The following is a 21,884-nucleotide window of genomic DNA, read 5'->3' on the forward strand; positions in this document are numbered from 1 at the left end:
TCTGTCAGTACACTAAGTTCATTGAAGCTTATTGAAGTTTATCATTGTATTACAATATGAAAATATTTCAGGATTGGTGGGAGCAATGCTTAATTTGTGCCAGAGCTTGCCAGGGCTGAGCCCCAGCACCTCTAGGCTTGGCAGTTCATAGCCCTGGCACCTTTGGGCTTGCTGTGTGAGATATGAAAGTAAAAAAAAAATTGCTCGAGCCCCATCATCTCTTTCATTACAAATTAAGCACTGGGGAGTCTGAGACTGGGTGGCAGTGGAACAGACCACAAAGAACAGCCATGTTTAAAAACAAACTAAACTGTATAAAGAACACAAATATAAATTTTCAGTTGTATTTAAAAACAATAAAAGAAAAACATTGTTTCTCACACAGAAAACTTCTGTGTACCATGGACATTTGTACCTTTTTCACATACAAGTAGCAAAATGGCTGTAAGGAAAGTAATTTTCATACTTGACACTTACTACAAAGCCCTCCATCCATATGCATAGTTTCCAATTATATCAGTGAGAATTCTCAGGGCAGAATATGCCCTTTAATGAATTTTAAAAACTGCCAATGTCATGAGATTGCCTATTTCATTGGTGTGCAAAGAGTGCACAGTTATGAGCTCACACCAGGGCCCCTATCCTTCTTTCAGATTTTACATTAGGATCAAACAGATTTACTAAAATGCTACAACTATTATAAGGACAGTGAACTACTGTTATAGAAAATGGATGAGACTAAAAAAAATCTTCATTTAGTGGGAGTTCATTGAATTAGGAGAGTCTGGAACGATCTTTGCAAAGTGAATGTGGGAACTGATGCATAAGAAATAATTTTTACTTCCTTGACGTTTTTAATTCAGCTGAAAGTGAAGATAATAAAAATTTTTACATTCTCTGGACAGTCTTGATTTCATATAAGCTCTCTCTACCAGTAATATGATTCTAGATGGGATGAAAATGGGTACTAGAATCAAAATCTATACTGCTATTAGCTTTCAAAAATATTTTTTACAGAAATAACAGACTCATTTCAAGAGTAATCTAGAAACTTCAGTTTGTTTAAAACTACTAAAAACTTACCAAATTTGTTAAAGTGAAGATGTCTGAAGTGTCAGAAAAGCTACTTTCCTAACATCAGGACATTCTGACTTTAATGAGCTCATTAAACGAAACAGGGAAGCAATACATTTCTTCTGATGTGACTGCATTCTCTGCAATATTATTGATTTTTTTATACTTGGTTTTCTTTGTGAACTACCTCCCTAGCATTTTTTTGTTTTTCCTCACTACTATATTGTAACTGACAAAATATCAGAAAGGAGGATTCAGGAAATTATGTGAATGTTAAGGCTGTCTGAAAAATGGAACCAAATTTCATTAACATCTTCCAAACATTTTTTCTCCATTTATCAACATTTTTCTGAGCATTTCTGATTGGATTTAAGTTTTACTTGTATTTTGCATATTGTGTTACCTAAGTTGAGAGATCATCTTTGTCAATTATTAGTTGTCTATAAAACTATTTAGGACTTGATCCTGCATTCTTTGAAAATTCAAACTCCCAATGAAATTGCTTTGCTTCCCCAAACTCCTGTTGTCCTTTATTTTATTTTATGGATTCTTCTTGAACAGCACTCTGTAGCATATGGATGGATGTGTATCGCAGCATATGAGAGAGGGCTAAAGTTCACCACTGGTGGTCCAGGTCACATACTTTCATGATGAAAATTAGAGCACCACATATGCAAAACAGTTTAGCTAATGCTAGCATGAATAATGATGATCATCTTATACCCAGAATGTGAACTGTACATTTGGTCTTATAAGAACTTGATTTAAAAAATTGATAGTTTCAATATTTGTGAGACAATATCTTTTAATAGATCATTCTAGCCACGTTGGTCATAGGATAGGAGAGAGGCAAGGTACATGTGGTAATATCTTTTATTGGACAATAAAATTCCAAACCAAATTTTCAAAAATTAACAGATTGTCAATACAATGGCGCCACCAACTTTCCGCCAATCTACCCTCCAAACATCATTTGATTAAAAAATAATCATTAGTTGTAAATCCCATTGGACACAAAATGCACTTACACAAAAGTGTCAGCCTACCTGACTTGTCTTTTCTTGATGCCCAGCACAGGGAGAACAGCAATTCTTTCCCTCTCTATTCCACCTCTATATATTTCCTTTGGCTTTATAGTATTAGGAATCTTCTTTGTTGAGAAGAAAATAATATTAATGCTCCAATAGAGACAGTTCAAATTAGTTTAGGATGTGTACGACGGGCTCCTGCCCGGTCCAGTCCTGGCGGCCCTTCCTCGGGCCCAGGCTCAGAGGCAGGCCACTGCGCCTTCCTGTCTCAACAGGGGAATATTAGTTTTCTGCAGTCTTTCGCCCCGGCCCTCAGGCAGGGCGGGGCGGGCGAGCGAGGAGTCTTTCGCCCCGGCCCTCAGGCAGGGCGGGGCGGGCGAGCGAGGAGTCTTTCGCCCCGGCCCTCAGGCAGGGCGGGGCGGGCGAGTGAGGAGTCTTTCGCCCCGGCCCTCAGGCAGGGCGGGGCGGGCGAGCGAGGAGTCTTTCGCCCCGGCCCTCAGGCAGGGCGGGGCGGGCGAGCGAGGAGTCTTTCGCCCCGGCCCTCAGGCAGGGCGGGGCGGGCAAGCGAGGAGTATTTCGCCCCGGCCCTCAGGCAGGGCGGGGCGGGCAAGCGAGGAGTATTTCGCCCCGGCCCTCAGGCAGGGCGGGGCGGGCGAGCGAGGAGTCTTTCACCCCGGCCCTCAGGCAGGGCGGAGCGGGCGAGCGAGGAGTCTTTCGCCCCGGCCCTCAGGCAGGGCGGGCGAGCAATGACCTCGAGTCAGGTGAGCGGTAGATGCTAGGCACTCTTTGTGGCTGGCAAGGATCGGGGGGGAGGGGAGCGGGACGCAGGCCCACCCAACTCCACTGCGTCCCAGCCCAGGTCCCTATCAGTGGCACGGGTGTTGCCACTCAATCGGCGGGGCTCCCGCCGCAATACACCGACGGGGGTTTTCCCCTGGTATAGCCACACCTCTGGCTGCCCCTGGACTTCTTCCTCCCCAGGTTCCCCGGTACCTGTGTCTGCCAGTTCCTCCGGATCGCTGGAGTACACCGCATGGGGTAGACCATTCAGTCCCTCTGCGTCCACGGGGGGTAGAGTGGGAAGCTCCTCGGCGAGGGGCAGCTCCTCCAGATCACAGGGCTGGGGGTAGGGTTCAGCCTCCGGCAACTCCTCCAGGTCTGGTCTTGCCTCCAGGGGTTGGGCGTCCGGCAGCTCCTCCAGGTCCGGACCGGCTTCCGGGTGGAACTCCCAGCTCTCTGGTTCAGGGGGTTCATCCCAGTCGCTGCGGCCCTGCGGCTGGGCCCAGCGCTTCGGGCCTGCAGGCCTCGGCCAGTCCAGGGGGCCCAGAGGCCCGACCCAGGCCTTAGAGGCGGGCTGCCGGCGTCGCTCCTGGGGTCTCAAGGCTGGGAGAGGGTTACCTGAGGCGGAGGCCTGGCATGGTTCAGCCCTTCGCTGCAGCCGGCGAGACAGTGCATCTGCCGCCGTCAGCTGCCCTCCCCCTTCTGAGCTACGGGGCCTGCTTTTTATGGCTGCTGTCCTCCGAGGTCCCGCCCCCCTGCTTCCGGGTTGGCCGACTGGCCGGGCCTATCGGAGCCCAGCTGTCTGGTTGCCGGGCAGACTGGGCTGCCGGCCTGTCTAGGACCTGATTGGGTGCTTGCAGCCCTTCCTCGGGCCCAGGCTCAGAGAAAGGCCACTGCGCCTTCCTACAGATGTGAATTAAATTAAGGTCTTTAATGATACTTTACTAATGATACTCTGAGGTGCACTTTTTAATGTTTGTTTTCTCTACCCAATATTAGATGTCACCAGCCTCCACCGTAAGATACAGAGTGCTCCTCCTGTCTGCCAAAGTGAGTTATTATAGATGAGATTACTCAGTCTTGAAGTTAAATTTTTCAAGAAATGGAGGATGATTTGAACATGCAGATATGTGAACAAAAAGTATTTCTATGTGTTTGCTCTTGCAGATACCAAATTTGAGCAACCAAATGGAGAATTTCAACATCCTACTACAGTGCATACATACCTACTCATTTTCTGCCTGCCAAGTCAGAACTCACACTTTGAAAATTTGATATTTGTAAGTTGGGCATGGGGTGTGGTGAAAATATTTGCAAATTGTATTTGTTAAAAGGTAATAACATAAAATATAATCCACGTTATTCCTGAAGGAAACTGGGAGCCCAGTTTCAATGGCTTCACACACAGAAAATGTTGATTTATCACCACTTTATCATTGCTTTTCATGAGATTTGGCATGATATCTTATAACAACTTCATTTTCCTCAAGGAAAAGAAAATGAAGCTACCTTGAGCTTTTTCAGTATATCTCATAAAGCTCAGTAACTTGGCATTTACTGCATATGCCTGCCTTTGATTTAGGAGTTCTGCCCCGAAAATATTTCTTTTCTCCACATAACTGCCTATCTTCCATTTTAAAATAATTTATACTAGTGGCTCCTTTTACTGCCCTTGATAGTTTAATGTATGCAGCAAAGTATCACAGTAGCAACATTATATTCAAAGATGTGTCAGGATTTTTATTGTAAAACCCTATTTCCAGGGGATTATATATTTTAGGAAAAGATCCTTTCTGGAGAACACAATGATAGTAACAGTTTTTCAGGTAACAAGTGATCTATTCTTTTAAAATTGGTGGAGTTTTTTATTGACACAAATCTTTTAATTTGAGCTTGATTCTGCTACCCTTATTCATGTAGAGTGGTAATCTTCCATCTTCTGTAATTCCACTGAATTAAGAGGGACTCCTTGCAAAGGAAGATAATACTCCACAGAATTGTGACTTTCATGTGCCTTAAAACATATAAAACAGGCAAAGTTACTGATTATGGAAATGCATGTGGACAGTTAAACATTATAAGATACATATCGTTTTGATTAGTATTCAAATAAATTAAAGTTATAACCTTATTTATTAATTAAGTGATTTGGCTCTAGCACTCAACCAAAGGACTAATTTATCATTGGGTAGAAGTGGGCAGAAAAAAACAGGGGCAATTCAATACTTTTCTAAGTTCTAACCATTTGATCCTAGTTGATTAAATTGGAAAGTCACATATTTTGGGGGGGAAAAAAAACCCACTAAGCATCTAATCCTAAAAGCTCTTTTGTGTAGTACTACTAGAATCAATGAGACTAAGTGCTATATTCAGATAGAAAGATTAACAACACAGAACTAAGAGATGGTTGAATGTTGTAAATGTTTGCTTGCAAGTTATTTTATGTAAAAATGTCAACAGTTATAGTTATGATTTAGTTAATAATATGCAACCAAGAAGGGGCCATTTCATGAACATTCTCATTATCATTAGCACATTGTTTTAGTGAATCAAAACTTAAATGTAATTAAATTCAGATGATGAATATGATAGAACTGGAGTTTAACTTAGATTTCTTTGTTGTTGAATCAATACCTACAGCTGATAGGCTGTCAACGAAAGAGAGACTTAGTGGAATAACTGTTTTTTGCCTCATATATTCCTTGATATTTGGTTTGCTCATTGTCAGTGGGATAACCATAGCTAATCAAAGAAACAAAATCGGTATGGTAATATCTTTTATTGGATCAAATTCTATTGGAAGAAGTTACAAGCTTTCAAACTACACAGAGTTCTTCTTCAGGTCTAGGGAAAGAAATCAGTGTTTGAGCTAAATACAAGTTGGGACAGATTGTTAAACCTAAGAGGTAATACCTACTTTGTCTCTTTCATATCCTGGGACAAACATGGGTACACAACACCACTACAAACAAATACATCTAATTAATCATTTTAAAATTTTCTCTTTCCGAATGTTCCATTTACTTCTTAGACTGGATCAGCTCCAGAAGATAATTTGATCTAAATGGAAAGTTAATAGTATTAGGTTTTTAGATATATTTATGAAAGTCAAACATTCTTAATGCATTTCTCAACTCTGTTCTCTTTAAAATTTTATAAGATTCCCTTTTGTCCTCTTATTCCTTTTTTTACTGCTAAAAACACAAACCAACATTCTCTAACCTTTCAGAGTAAATGAGAACTTTCAGTGCCTCTTTCATTTTGCCTGCCTCCTATTGTACTGTCTCCAAATTATATAATCTGCTTTTTTACAATAATTGTGCCTCAAAAATCTCATTGCAAATTAACTTTTGCATAGATCCTTTGCCAAACCACTTTGTATAGCACCTCTTCACAAAATAATTTATTTTTAATTTGAAATGAAAATAACTTTTTTTACCCAAAATAACTTTCCATAGTATCACACAAAGTAACTTTTCTCTCTAACCCCATTTATGCCTTACATTGTTCTCTGGTAAATATATAAAAACTCCCCCCCCCCCAATTTAGTATCTTTTCTCTACTATATAAATATCCTTTTTAAAAAAAAAAAAAAAATCTGGATATCCTGCTACCTGAAAAGATGACTTGACTGATTGATAAAGCACCTTCTTTTGAAGTTACCTGGATATAGAGGGTAGCTGAAGTTAGGCAACGTAAGTGGAACCTATATGAAAAATATGATCTCAGGGCCAGCTGTCAAGATATTCTTAATATCACTTATGTACTTGCCTCTCTTTTGTTTGGGGATTATCCATTAACATACTTCACAACTTGCTTTGTTATTATTACTCTATGATCTATTTGACAGAACTGGTCAAGAATTTCAGGAACTGGAAATTGATAGAAAATGCAAGGAAACATTCTGTAAATCTTCTTCCATTCTGCCCTACCCTGAGGTTTCCAATCTCTTGTATCATTTCACTAGGAAGATATTCTTGACATGAATGTACATTAACTCCAAATTGGCAGATCAAATGAAGTAGAACAAAACCAGGCCTTTTTCCATGCTGGAACCAATCCCAAACTGAAAGCCAGATAATGTTTGAAATTAGACTAATGTGAATCCAGTTTATGAATGTACTTTGAATTTACACTTCTGCAATAGAACAGACACTGGCCCTGAGTCTTTTTTGGTGTTTGAAGAAATTTATTTTCATTTTTTAAATTATTTTGTTTAGAATTTGGAAGCATATGTGTTACAATACCAATAGAAAGAAAACTCTTGGCATGTCTAATCCAATTGGAAGCACACATTACTAGAAATCAAAGAGAAAATCCTTTTTTTGTGAGCTACGTAGTCCAGTTTGGAAAATTAAGAGGTTTAGGTAATTTCAATAAGTATCTATGCCTAACCCAGACTCCAAGGGTGAAATCCTGACCCCATTAAAGTCAATGCCATTAAACTTGAGTGGGGCTAGAATTTCACCCGAAATATTTTCAAGTTTGCTCATCACCACTACAAACATTAAAACATCAAATTCTCAGGAACTAAGCTCAGCATTATAGACAATTATACCAGGTTTGTTTTGTTTCTGTTTGATGTGCTTTGTCTTCCTATTTACTAATAAGAATACATGATAATTTTATTATTAAGAGACTTAGCAACCCACTAAAATGTAGAGCATTTTCCAAGCTTTTAATGAATTAATGGCTGTGATGATTCTGTTTCCTTAAAGTTTTTGTAAATGGATGTGTCATTGATTTTCTTTATCATTTGCAGTGATTATCCCACTTGGATACAAAGCCTAAACTTCTAGGAGGTTTCTTCTAACTTGATTTATTACTGATTTTTGGGGACCTATTTTTCTACCAGGTCACTGATGTAGAGCAAACTGAATTACTTGGCAAACGGGATGCAAGCTAACAACATGTGTTTCAATATGGCCAGAAATAAGGTCACATAGCTAGAAACAAAAAATGCAGGTCATATGTACAGGATGGAGAACTTTATCCTGGGAACAATAATTGAAAAAGAGACAGTGTTACCAAAAGGGCTAATGCGATCCTTGGATGTATAAACAGTGGACTATCAAATAGGAGCAGGGGATGTTATTTAACTTATGTGGCACTGTGTGACTGCTACTGGAATACTGTTTCCACTTCTGGTGTCCACAGAACTTCAAAAAGAATGTAGAAAAATTGGAGAGGGTTCAAAGGAGAACTATGAAAATGATTAATGGATTAGAAAATATGTCATAGTGAGGGACTTGAGTTCAGTCTAGTTAGCTTATCAAAGAGAAGATTAAGAGATCATTTGACCACCTATATAAGTACCTATAATGGGGACAGAAATTTGATAAGGGGCTCTTCAACCTAGCAGACAAAGGTGTAACAAAATCCAATGGCTTGAAGTTGAGGCTAGAAGATTCAGACTAGAAATAAGATGCAAGTTTTTAACCTTTGGAACAACTTTCCAAGGAATATTGTAGAGTCGCAATCACTCGAAATTTGTAAATAAAGATTGTATTTTTTCCTAGAAGATATGGTCTAGTTCAATCATCACTGTAGGACTGAATCAGGAATTAATTCAGGGAAGTCCTTTGGCCTGTGTTATGCAGGAGGTCAGACTAGATGATTATGGTGGTCTAGTCTGGTCTTAAAAAAAAAAAAAAAAAAAAAAAAAAAATCTATGAACTATCCAATTCATTCTTTCGATTCAGAATTTAAGGAGAAAAATAGATATTATGGCCCAGGAAAAGCAACCAGAAGACAGTTTGACTTTACAAAAATCAGATGAGGTACCAGCAAGTCACATCCTATTATTTTCAACTTCAAAAAGGGTAAATTTGTAAATCATGCAAAAGAAGTAATTAATGGCTATAGGTTATCATAGGGGAAATGAGACACAATGAGTCAACATGGACAAGCAGATTAAATGAATGCTTGACTAGTGAATAGAACTCTACCCCTCAAGTAAAGTGTACACACTGTAGGAGTGACGCACCATGACAACACTCCCTCATGGCTGGGCATGGTGTTGCATAGCTTTCCCCTCTGCCCAGCAGCTGTCTAGGTCTGCTGGTGGTCCACTTCTGGTGGCTTGGGCCTCCAGCGAAGCCATGTTACAGTCTCACCCCTTTTGGGGTAAACTGTCACAACTGGGATGTGTGTGATCTGATCTAGTTGTTGAAGCAGGAATCGGCAGTCAGACCAGGTCAGATACCAGGAGGTCAGAGCCTGAGGGAAGCCAGGGGGCAAAACCCAGAGTCAGGTGTCAGGTTAACAGGAGATCACTAGCAGGAGTAGGTATTGCAGAGTATGCAGTTCTAAGCAGGGAGAACTCAGTTGCATGAACAACTTCTTGTTCCTGGGCTTGGGTTAAATTGGAGCTGGAAACCAATCAGGGCCTCCCAGTGTTCAACAATCAGAGGCTCAGACTGGAGTCCTCTGTCAGAGTTCAGCCTCTACTCTGGATTAGTAGGTCACTGGGTGGCAGATCAGAAGCAATTAGCTTCCCCAGGAGTGCCCTCAGTGTGACATAAGTCTAAACTCTTTGGGGTGATTTCTTTGGAATGCTAGCCTAAGTGCAAGAGTGTGTACCTTTTCTACAGGTTCCCAGATGCTCTCCTCAGGATGATGCCCCTCCCTGTTGATAAGATACCAGAGAATCTGCCACATTTACGTTTATTGTCCAGGATCTTGTGAACCACATATTCCTCAGGGCCTTCCTGTGAAGGAGGTCTCTGTGTCCTATAAGGGAATGGGTTTTCTGTGTAGGTTTTCAAAAGTATTTGGTGAAACATATGATTAATCTTCAGAGAGCAGAGTAGTTGGAGTTTAAAAGTGACTGGATTAACCTGCTGCAGAATCTTAAAAGAGCCAAGGAACTGAAAGTCCAGTTTGCAGCTTGTATCTCCTGTTTGTGTGGAGATGCTCTATGGAAAGCCATACCGTTTGTCCCCACCGTTTGTAGGTGGGGCTTGCTGTCAATGCTGATCCATATACCACTTATAGTCTGCTTTTGCCTTCTCCAGGTGCTTCTCCACTTCTTTGTGGGTTAGACAAATCTGCTGCACCAGGTCTGAGGTGGCCGGACTGGGAGAGAACTCAGGTAGTTGGGGGTGAAATTGGTTTAAAAAAAAAAAAGGGGGGGGGGGGAGGGGGGCGCTTTGACCAACAATGGTCTGTGTTGTTGTAGACAAGCTCTGTATAAGGAAGAAGGGAGGGCCAATCATCCAGGTGATGAATGATGCTGCTTGAGAATCTGGTTGGCCTTTTCTGTCTGGCTGTTGGACTGGGGATGGTAAGTGGAGGAAAGACATGCAGACTCCAAGCCAGTGCAGGGCCTTGCACCAGAACTGGTCCATGAATTGAGATCCCTTGATCTAAGGTGACGTGCTATGCACTTTGGAAGGCCATTCAAGCACACTACATGCGTAATTCACAGTTGGGCAGACTGTTCAGCAGAGGCCTGTGCAAGGGATGAAGTGGTCCATTTTATTTAAATGGTCCACTATCATCAGAACTGTTGTAAATTTGTTGGACTTGGGTATTTCTACAATAAAGTCTATACTCATGGCCACCCATGGCTGAGATGGAGTGTCCAAGCACTTGAGGAGACCTCAAGGCTTGTGGGATGGGGTTTTGGCACAGGCACAAAATCTCACAGGAGGCGATGGATGACTGTATTGTCAGGCACCTCCGGGACCACCAAAAGGAGCAGGATATTAGTTGTTGGGTCTTGAAGTTCCCTAAGTGCCCTGCTAGGGGAAAATTGTGGGATAGTAGCAAGATTAACTCTTGCAGGTCCTGAGGATACTGAGAAGCAGTCCCTTATGGATGTGATCCTGTCATGTGGTTGTTTGTTGATGATATCTTGTTCATCAGGTAGAGTTTCTGAGGCAGAACGTTTCCTGGTGATGAGCTGCACTGAGACAATTACAGCACTGAGAAAATTTGAGAATGAGGGTTGGTTCTTGGCTGGGACCTCATGGGTTGGTACCATATCTTCAGGACAGGGTGTCCATCTTGCCATTTTTGGATCTGGGGTGGTATGTGTTACAGAACATCTGGTATGTATAACAGAAATCGAATCATGAGAAAAAGAGGGCTCATCAAAGCTGTCGTTGGTTTAAGGCTTTCAACCTGCATAGATATTCCAGGTTTTTATGGTCAGTGAATACCAGGACTGGGTGGCGAGTTCCTTCCCCTGATTCCTTCGAGTTCATACGGGACAGGCAGAACTGGAGTGACCTGACTCACTGCAGAGACAGTGACAGTATCGTTTTTTTTATTTTATGGGTGGGATGTTCTGTCGATGGCCCACATCCACCTGCATTGGCTTGGCGGGAGGCAGTGGTGAAAAGATGACAGTATCTGAACCGGAGAGTTTCAAGTCCCCCATTTTATCGCTCCCTTTGTTCCTGTAACCCATTTCTATATGGATGGTGAGATCCATGAGGGCATCCAGACTTGTGGGTGTCTTTACGCAGGCAGACAATTTCTTCTTGCAGGCCCCACTAGAACTGCTACATCTGTGCTGCCTTGTTCCAGTCTGAGTCAACGGTGAGGTGGTAGAATTGCATGGCACTGGAGGTTACAGTGACCTGCCACTGTTGGAACTTCCTTAGGGCAGCCTCCGCCACTGGAATTCAGAGCAGGTCATGGAATAATACTGACATGACTTGGAGGAAGATCTCCTAGTTCAACAGTACTGGGCTGTTATATTCCAAGAAGGGGGAAGTCGAGTCTAATGCTTTATTGGACAGCAGGCTGATGACCAGGATCACCTTTTCATGATCAGAAGCATCTCTCTCTCTCTAGGCCTCTTCTCTAGGCTCACTGCAAAGCTCTCTAGCACGTTTTGCTTCTCATCTGGTTCTACTGAAGAAATGTTTTCTCTACTCCCATGGCAGGTCATGCACTGATCTTGTAGGGGTCTTCCTGCAGGCCTCTACTAGAGTGGAGAACCCTGGGTGGACTTATTTCCGTCTGCTGTCCTTCACAACTGCCTTGGGCTTCTTGTTCCGGGCTGACTTTCCCTGAAATTGGCTCTAAGAGACAGCCATCTCTCTCAGGGCTAACAGACAAAACACTGGAAATGAACGTAAAAAATAGTTCTGCTTCAGGCTTATCTTCTTTCAGGAAGGCTTGATCTCTCAGCACTCCAACTCAGTTCTCTGACTTCAGCCAGGCATCTCTTCCTGAGTGAGAGCCAGAGGTTTGCTCTCCTTTCCAATCATCCCCCCAACTTTTTTTTTTCTTTTTTTTATGAAGACGGAGACTTCACTGAATAGTTTATAGCCACCAACAGCTATAATTCCCCAAGACTTAGTTTACATTTTCTCTCTCTATCCTGTGATTTTCAGGCAATGTAACAACAATTCACCCTTTTAAAAACACCCCAGTTCCATTATATTACCTTAAGACATTTGAATTCCTCAGAAAGCTTTTCCCTTTTGTTATCAAAGCCCTTACATACCCACAAAAAGTGATACTTTCTTCCACCTTTCAGAGTGCATATAGTTCATCTTTGTGTCTATTTATAAAAAAAAAAAAAAGTCACAGTGGCCATACTCTAAATAAAAGCACTACATTAGTCCAGGCCCTGAAGTATGTTGTTATCATCAACTCTGGACACAATTCAAAGAATATTCTACCTCTTTTTCCTTAATCCAAATTTTTTGCCATTCTTCTTTTAATTTTTTCTGTACTAGGCTTTTGAATTCCTGTTTATTCAAGGGATTTCTGTCAATCCTTTCATTTCTTACAGTGCTTTTAGTTGCTTAGTCAATCATTTCATTGTCTGTTATCTCAGTAAGTGCTGAGATCCTGGCTAATATTACATGTATCACCATCTGTACTAACTCTGTTACTAAAAATATAATTTCAGTGATTAAATCACTTCTGCATAGTGAGAAACCCTTTTTCATTGCCATAAGGCCTGAGACTGAACAATTGCTGCTGGACTTACATCCCAGAATCAGTTCAATGCTAACATTATTGTTACTAGTTCAGCTATCATGGTAAGTACATCATTGGATATTCTTTTAGATGTACTAATGCCCAATTTTGATATACAATATGCCATTTCTATTCTTCCAATAATTTCTTTTTTGAACCCATCTGTATATATTTGGTGAATTGATTCTACTTTTCATCTATACATTGGTACACTTAATTTTTAATACTTATGGTCTCTTTTTTACCCTTAAGTTTATAAAATAATTCTGAATCCACATTTGGACACACAACTTTCCGTCCATAACTAAATTTCCCATGACTAAAAGTTTTGACTTTGTTCATATTTTCCTTGCCTTTCTACTTCTGCAGCCATACTTTAACTCAAACATCATATGGAGTTCTAACATTGTGTGCTATAGCTCACCTATTGAAATGTACAACAATCCTAATATATTTGTTTGGTACTTTCATCATTGCAGTTCCTATTAATTTTGGCCCAGAAAGTTAGGTCCAGTAGTTTCATTCATAGTGTAACTGGCATTTCACTAGAAGCTATCAGTAGCACACATGTAGGTGTTATAATAAATGCACCACACACCATTCATAGTGCCTGGGCTTGTATTAAATCTAATTTTTTTTAAGTTCTGATTTTGATGCTGACCCAAAGGTTGGCCATCGTCAATAGCTGGTCTGATTAAAGCTCTGTATATCATAAGCAGTGTTTTCTTATCTACTCTCCAATTAGTCCTAGCAAGACTTTTAAGCAATCAATCCTTCCTGTACATTTATCTTTAACATTGTTTATATGATCTTCACAAACTAATTTAGTGTCAAATATTACCCCTAAGAATTTGAACCTTTTAACTAGATCTATTTGTTCTCCATACAGACATAGTTTACTTTCTTTTGTTACTTTCCTTTTTGCAAAGATAGATGCTTTGGTTTTAGCAATGGAGAACATGAATTTCCCCAGTCAGAGATCTCTCATAATGCTTTGTTGATTCTCTTTTCTGCCACCACAGCATTCATGCTCCTAACCCACAGAGCACAATCCCATGTGAACAGAGTCACACCTACCCTGGCACGTTATTTGTTTTGGGAGATTGTTTATCATAATATTAAATAAGGTTGAGCTGATAACACTTCCCTGTGATGCACCCATTTTAATATTAGATATAGTTGACGTAACTTTCCCAAATTCAACCTGCATGGTTCCTTTACTCAAAAATTCTCTAATCTAGCTATATATTCTTCCCCTTATTCCTAGTGCACCTACTTTGTTCAACAAGCCTTTTCTCCATAGCATTTAACACGCCTTTCAAATATCTAGAAGGACACCTATCATGAAACCCCTGTGCCTCATATTTTTTTGTATTTCAGTTTCTAATTTACCAGTGTGCTCAGTAGTGCATCTTCCTCTCCTAAAACCCTTCTGCACTTTATCTATAAGGCCACTGTTTTCCAAATAGGCAATCAATCTTTCCTTCACCATTCTATCCATAATTTTACCCAGACAGGATGTAAAGGCAATTGGTCTATAAGTATCCACTTTTGTGGACAGTTCGCCTGGTATTCGTATTGGAATTACTATTGCATGTTTCTACCCTACTAGTATCACTCCTTTTTCCCATATAGTGTTATGTAATTCCAAGAGAAACTTCAAACTGCTTTCAGAGAGGTAGTTAAACATTATGCTACATATATTATCTTTACCTAGTGTGGCAGGGCAGCTGGAGAGGGGTGCTTTTCCTGTCCCTGTGGGTCCCGTGCTTGCTGCGGCTTGCTGGCAGGGTGCGGTTGACTGGGAACGGGGGGGCTTTTCCAGCCTCCCTGGCTCAAGCCTTTTCAGCCTCTGCGATCCTCCCGCACCTGAACCTCCCTTGCTCTGTTATTCCAGTGGCTGGGTCCTCCTTCAGGCCTCGGTGCCCAAGACCCTCGACCCTGCCTGGGCAGGCTTCTCCCCAATACCGGTACCTTCCAGGTGTTGTGGTCCGCACCAGAAATGGATGCATTCTCATCACTTCTAGCAGCTCTGCTCCACTCCCAATCTCAACTCCCCTCCAGCTGTGCCTATCTGCCTGAAAAGACGGCTTTTAACTGCTATGGCAAGCTCCTTCATTAGTCTCAGGTGGCCTAATTGGCCTAATTGACCTGGAGTAACCCTGGCTGAATCACCCAGGGAACAAGGATTTGCTGATCCTGAGGCTAATATATGTACCTTCCAACACTCTTCTACAGCCAGCAGGTCTGATCCTGTCACACTCGGGATGTATTCTTAATAGTATCAATAGCTTTCACAAGTGCCTACATACAAAACCATTCTTCAATATAGTGTCTTCATATTTACCCCAACTACATAATAGATCATGACTTTCTTCAGTCAATTGTCTTTTAATCTGGTGGAAAAACTTCACTTTCATTTTTGACATTACTTATCCCTCAAAGTTTCTGCTAAAACTTCTGGTTTCCCATTATCAGAACTTCTAACCACGTTGTCAGTCCCAACAAGACCTGGGACATGACTCCTTTAAGTGCAGGTCTACACTGCTGCTTAAGTCGATGTCATTTACGTCACTCAGGTGTATGAAAAAGCCACCCCCCCTGAGTGACACAAGTTATGGTGACCTAAGTGCTGTCCACACCGGCGCTATGTGGGTGGAAGACATTCTCCCACCCACATAGCTTCCACATCTCCCAGAGGTGGAGTAATTATGCCAATACAGAGAGCTCTCCCACTGGCATAGAGCATTTTCACTGGACACACTACAGCCACAGCTTGAACCACATTCAGCCCTTTTAGCTGGTCCTTCCCTCCTTGCCTGAAGTTGTAGCAGGGCTGGGATCATTGAACCTGCAAGCTCTCATTAGCTCCTTCTTGCCCAGTACGCAGTTTGCACATCTGATAACACACCCAGGCTTTCCAGGGTTCAAACGATTTAGGAATAGAGTATTATGTTATAGATGGAGACCTGACTCAGCTAACAATGTGCTAACACTCAAATGCTGCTCTGTGTATAAAGGGATTGTTTGTTGGTTTGCTTTTCATCTCATTTAATATTTACTTAAGAAGCTACTTGTCCTCCTTACATTGGCACAAAAGTTAAAATCAGCATGGGTGCTTCAGCTGTCTGTTTCTGTGCTAAAACTCTGACAAATCATTCAGCTCAGCGGAGTTGTGCCTGGCTATTCCAGACCTGAATTTGCCTTGTATTTCAGTAGTAGACCTGTGCCTGTGGAACTGTCGACTGCTGTGCTTCCCTTCTACGTGCCGTCTTCTCTGCACTGCGCCGATGGGCATGACGCCACTTGAGGGGGTGGTTTACCAGCGTTGACTTCCTGGTCGATTGAGTGGGTCTACGCTGACCGCTCAATTGATCCAGAAAGATCGACCGCCACTGTCAGTATAGACATACCCTAAGTCTAGCAACAAAATTATTTGCATACTAGTAAATTAATTTTGATCAGCATTTTGTGTATTTTAAATAATGTGACATTTATAATGGATAGCAGTACCAGCCACTGTCCGAGACAGGAAACTGAACTAGGTGGAACACTGAACGGGAATGGCAAGTTCAATATTCCTATGCAGTTTCTCTACAAAATGACAATTTCCATCTGTGACAACTTAATGAAAACTTGCTATGGTGCACAGAGGATGGAACTTAACTATTTTCACCAATAAATGATGTGCGCTGGTAGAAATGGTGTTTTCTCTTCATGGATTTAATTCACCCATAAAGTGTGTATAAACATCACAGTCTGCATGTGAATATTAAAAAGCAACAAACAAATAGAAAAAGTCTCAACAGAAAATTAAAATGGGAAAAGCATTTTAGATATAATTAGAACCAATATAGCCTTTACAAAAAACTTAAATCAAAATGAATCTGATTTTTTGTATCTTATTTGATCACTTTCTGAGATTTGGCATCATCCACAAATATTTGCTAGGGCTGTGACCATATTCTAATTATTTTTATTTTCATTATAGCAAACAATGCATTCAGTAGGATTTGATTTCTCTGAAGATCATTTTGCCATGCTACTATACAGGTACTATACTATGCACAGAAGCACTGCAGTTTAATTGCAAATACTAAAAGTGAGATCTAAACACAATTTAGCATGCTGAATTAATTCTAAACATATGGTTTATTATTTATTTTCATTTTACCAGGGGGAATAAACTCATTTAGGTAAACATATCATTTATAAAAATGTCCTGGACTAAAACATAATGATATTTCCTATTAGAGGAAACCAGGGGGAAAATAGAAGTCTGGGGATCCTAGCCCTGAGGGAAGTGCATACCTAGATGAAGGTGGAGAAAGAGCCTGATAGAGGCAAAGTAGGAAGCAACCCAGGGAATCAGCAGTAAGGTTTGAGATAATGCAGACCTTGACTGCTGGTTGTAGGGTCCCTGGGCTGGAACCCAGAGTAGTGGCTGGGCCCAGATTCCCCTATCAGCCACTGGGAAAGTGGTGCAGTCTGGGGAGTGGAATGGAAGATTACATGAGACAGATTGTCCAGTTGACTTTGATATCCCGCAAAACTATAATGACCTGGCTAGAAAGCCAACCTGTTAAGAGGGAGTGCCCTGAGTGACGAAGAGGGAGTAATCCGACTTGAGAGAGAGAGGGAGAACATGGGGTGAGAAACTGAAGGAGGGAGGGGGTCAGAATGGTTTTAAGCTAATCCCCACATGGTCCACAAAGAGGTGCCCTAGCTCTGAATAGTGAACCCCGTGACACTTGCCTGCATGCGGGTATGTTATACAGGGCTAAATCAGTTCCCTCTGAAACAGCCACTGAAAGCCTTTAGCAGCAGAACTTTGGTGGCTCTGTTGAACAAAAGGGGAGGGCTGAACACAGAAGAGAAGAGATGTGCAGGGGGGCGCATCCCTCACTTTACATACTATTCAAGCCATTGAGCTGTAGTATGCTCCAAAGAATGATTGCAGAGAGGCTCCATGCCCTGAGGGGTAGGGTAGAGAATATTCCCTCTAAGATTTTGTCCAGCTACTTAACCTGGGCCCTCTTGATCCATGTAAAAAATACTCCAGCTAATACTGGTCATGGGAGGGATATTTGTCATGTCTGCACAAGAAATATCTTACCCACTGCATTAATAATTTAAACTAGACTCCACATATTCATCTCCTGTTCTGTTCGGGCTTGCTTCTCTCCGGCTTCCTTGTGACTCAGTGGCCTCATTTTGAAGCAAAGAATGTGTGTCTACTGTTGTCACTGCCACTCAGTCTTCAAGAGGCCCCTGACATTGATGTGGCTCAGCAGCAAAGAGGGGGAAAAAAAACCCACAGGAACAAAAAAGTCAAACAGTGGAGTAAATTTTGCTTTCAGTTAGAATAAAGAAGTCTCCCAGGGACTCAGTGGAATTTCCCCAGTGTAAATCCAGAATAACTGAAAACTGAAAAGATTTTTAAAAATTGACAAAGTTTATTTTAATAATATCAGTGCTTAATTTGTGCTGGGGTTTGCAGGGCTGAGAGCCCCGGCACCTCTAGGCTTGGCAGTTCATAGCCCCGGCACTTCTGGGCTTGCCGCATCCATTAGGAATATAAAAAAAATTGCTTGATCCACATCATCTTTCATTACAAATTATGCATTGAATAGTATTGACTACTAAATAAAAACATATTTCAAGGCCAATGTTTTTTCTTTGCTATCTGTCCCAAGTCCACTTTCTTCATGGTGGTTGGATGTATTGTTTGACAAGGGGCTTTTCCTCCATGTATTCATTTACAGTATAATTATAAATGTTGGATAGCTATATTTTCTATTATATAGGCATGACATTTCTTGACATTTTTAACAATCTTACCCTAAAAACAGCTCACTCTCAGTTAGACACCTAAATGAAGTAGCCATATTTTCAAAAGTGCTCAGCAGCACCCAGCCACTGCCATTGCTTTCAATGGCAGTGGCGAGGTGCTGACTACTTCTGGAAATCAGCTTTTTATTTAGGCACCTAAATGGGAGCTCTGCAAATCTGGCCAATAGAACATTTTGGAAAAATTAGCAACAACAAAAGAGATCAGGAGGAACTTTATATAAGAGAAGCTTTACAAGTAACTGACATGGGAAAGCACGGGAGTAGAATCATTATAGTTCAGCATTAAAGTTAAAAGAAAACAAAGACAGTTCACAACTGTGCACTTCAGTAGACTCTCTCTCTTGCCTTTTGGGCCTTAGTTTTGGGAGGGAGTGGTTGGTGAGACTTTTACTGGGTATAACAGCAATAAAAAAAAAAAGATTGGTTAGAAAGAATTCCTAATGGCAGGGAGAAAGATTACAATATATATTTGGAATAAAAAAGGTGCATACCAGACATGGTAATAATGAAATAGTTATTAATCGTTTCATGTACACTCATAACTGCAAGTGTCCCCAATGATTAGAGGGCCACAAGGGTCATCTATTCTAACCCCCTGCAAAGATGGAGAATTTGTTGTGTCTAAACCATCCAAGACAGATGACTATACAGCGTGATGGCAATTATAGAAAAATCCTAAAATACAGACAAGAGAATTGGAGATTTCTAAAGGCATCAGATTACATCGGTTACCTCTTCTGATCTACATATTTGTCCTACTTCCTAGTTCCTTTCTGGTTTTCTCAAATGCTTCATAACCTGATGTTTAGTCATGTCTAATTATTTCATATCATATCTTTCTTCCAGGTCTAACTTTGTCAACATTTGACAAACTATAGAATATGTAGCATCGTTATCCCAGGTAGAGCTCAGCAAAATACTTTATTCACTGAAAAATGCAATTTTCAGTTGATCCAAAATGATCTGAGAATCTGACACAAATAGTTTTGGTCATTCACAAAATGGCAGGAGGAAGAGGAGGAATAGGTGGTTGTAGTGTTACCATTGCACACACCTTGTTTAGGGAAATCACCTGGCATGTGGAAGACTCAGGTCCAAATCCCTGCTCTAGAACTGTCCCAAAAGACTTTTTTTCCCCACCCATTTTTATTAAAATTCAGATTCAGTTCGACAAAAAAAAATTTTCCCAATTTTTCAGAGCTGCCACCAAACCGAAAAATCATTTATTCTTCCATCTCTAGTCCCTTATTGTCAAATGTTGTAAAACAGACCTTAAGATGATCTTACTTTTGGGCTATGTATTGAATTGCCCCTAAACCAGATAGGACCTTCAGTCCAATGGGGGACCCCAATCTTTGCAGGTAGGAAGGACTTAACTATGGAGGCCCCATAAGACTGACTAATGACCTCTATTAAGCTTTTAGGATGCATATAGGAACTCATTGTTTTTATATGTTTTCTCTTTATATGCTTTCACCTTAAGAATAAATGTGTTTGCTTAGAAAACTGTGCGGCAACTTATAACTGTGGGCAATTACCTCGTTCATAGCCCTCGGAGAGAAAGCTAAGCATAGACACTGGCTTTTTAGGCAGTCTGGCTTGCTGGAGATATCACAGTGTAAATCGGTGAGCTGTGCAGCTTTAACACCCCTGTCAGAAGGGAAAAACACAAAGGTCTCTGACCAAGAGAGCTAATGACTGAGGAGCCAGGAGCCTAGACTGGACGCCCTTGGTGGACTATGAGGGGAGAATAGAGGTGCAGTTCCCTGAACTGCGACAGTAACTTTTCTAAATTATCTTCTCTTGGAAGACAGTAAGATTTTTAATAAGTAATTTTATGGGTTATATATATTTTATGTAAAACCATGATTTATATTTGTTCATAAAAGCATTCAAATCATCTAAAAGATAATGAACTAGGCAGCGTGAGCTATTTTGTGCACCTCACAATGTCAGTACTCAGTATGGCATAGTTTGACATAATACAGTCTCTGTACATGAGAGGCCCACAACTGGAAAGACTTTGGTGCTGCAGAATAAGGGAGAGAGCTGCTTGTAAAAATCCCAGCCTCTTCTGTGCCTATTTGTAGACAATACTGCAAACCTCTCCTTTCCATATGTACTAAATTCATATAATGTAAAAATTCATAACTATGTGTATATCAACACTGCAATCAGAGGTGTGACTGCAGCACACATGGGTATATCTGAGAGAGCCTTGATTCAGCTAGTGGGAGTACCAATAGCAGTGAAGCCATGACAGCTGTATAGACCCACTTGGGGTCTTGGATAATTGCTTCAATGACTAGCCTGTGCTGCAGTCAGTGCTACCACGGCTTCACTGCTATTGGTACTCACCCAAACGAGTTCTAATCTAGCTTGTACACATCTACACATGCGCCAATCAGACCAAGGACTGCAGTGTTGGCCCGATTTATTTCACGTTTTGTTGCTTGAGCCTGATCCTGCAACCATTCCTTGCCTAAGAAGTTCCACTGACATGAATAGGACTAGAAGCATCAGTAAATTTACTTGTATGACTAAAGGTGAAAGGACCAGGTTGGCTATTTTAGATTAATTGAAATGGTCATTTCATTTAACTGCAGTTTTACCGCCACAGTAGAAACGTTTATCACATAATCCCCTAGTTCTTTCTGTGGTGTTCCATTTTCCATAAAACTTTAGCTGTGTGAATTTTCTCAGGACTGCTAAACATTTTTTTCATTGACATTCACTTTCTCTCAATGGATTTCTCAGCAGGCTAGGCGAACCCTTCTTTCACTCATCTCTGATGTCCCCTCTTGGGCTACATGTTTTGCAGTAACTATTAATTTAGTGGCTTGAACTGCTGCTATTTTCCTTGTTATATGTTAGCTGTACCACCTCTTGCTTTCTGTCATGTGTGTGATCCTTCCTGTTTTCATAATTTATTATGCATTAATAAGGTTGGATGTGCTCCCTTTAAAGTTAGTGGGCACCGGCAAACTGATTACAATAATTCCTTGAGACACTGAACCTCAGTTAGCGATTTTGTTCTGATGATGATTTTGCAATGGAAGGAAGTACTGCTTGGCAGTGTCTGTGACCACTTTTCTGAAAGCAGCACTATGTTGAGGCAGATGGGGTGTGATGTTCCCCTCTGCAAACTGGACTGGTATATCGCTGTGTCACCCCAATCCCTCACTCCTGGAGGCCATCTTACAC

General features: G+C 41.2%; 1 long non-coding RNA gene across 1 annotated transcript in view; it reads right to left on the reverse strand.

Annotated features, from left to right (window-relative positions):
- Positions 1-4,606: 4,606 nt before the first annotated feature.
- The window catches only part of LOC137167163 (uncharacterized), a 63,889-nt gene continuing 46,611 nt past the window's right edge, over positions 4,607-21,884 (reverse strand). Inside the window, exon 3 of the long non-coding RNA XR_010924031.1 lies at positions 4,607-4,896. This is a non-coding gene — a long non-coding RNA (uncharacterized lncRNA). The remainder of the gene's footprint in view (positions 4,897-21,884) is intronic.

This window comes from Emydura macquarii, unplaced genomic scaffold (assembly GCF_026122565.2).
Source record: "Emydura macquarii macquarii isolate MOO-44397 ecotype Brisbane River unplaced genomic scaffold, CSIRO-AGI_Emac_v2 contig_2897, whole genome shotgun sequence".
Lineage (NCBI taxonomy): Eukaryota > Metazoa > Chordata > Testudines > Chelidae > Emydura > Emydura macquarii.